A 630-nucleotide genomic window follows, 5' to 3' on the forward strand; every position below is an offset into this window, starting at 1 on the left:
TTAATAAAAGAAAAGAAAACATGGGACCAGCCATTCAAAAGATTGAAACAGTTATAATGTGATATTATGTTTCCTATTTTCTTTTACAAATTCTGGCTCCATTTTCTCCTAAAGTCATTGGGTAAACTCATAATAAAATATACTTGTTTTACTTATAAGTAGAAAGAAATAAAAATACTCGTGATATTTCCCCGTAAGTGTTATCACACGTTCCTTATCTCTCTAAAGATAGCGGGACACAAAGAGGAAGCATAAATGATAAAATACGTTCTTATTAGGTAGTTTGCTTTCACAAAAATCCTCGATAAGTAAGATTACGGACTTCTGATCTTATCTTGCTTTGGATAATTATCTGTCGTGATATGAAGGATAGCAATGGGGGGGAAGGTGAATTTAAGGCCAGCGTTTTCCTTTCTGAGGAAGCACTGGATTCCATTGATGATTAAAGAGAACATAGTTAATTTCCATGACGTTGTGGTGTACGAACGTGGAATGTAAGTTAATAGCCATGGGTCAGAAGTACTTTTAAAATCTCTAAGAGACATGGTAATGTAGTGACAGCATGAAAAATACGCATATAGGTTTTCTCTTAGTAAGTCTGATTAATAAGGTGTATCTATCCTTCTTCTT

Source organism: Penaeus monodon, chromosome 21 (genome assembly GCF_015228065.2).
Source record: "Penaeus monodon isolate SGIC_2016 chromosome 21, NSTDA_Pmon_1, whole genome shotgun sequence".
NCBI classification, from domain to species: Eukaryota; Metazoa; Arthropoda; class Malacostraca; order Decapoda; family Penaeidae; genus Penaeus; species Penaeus monodon.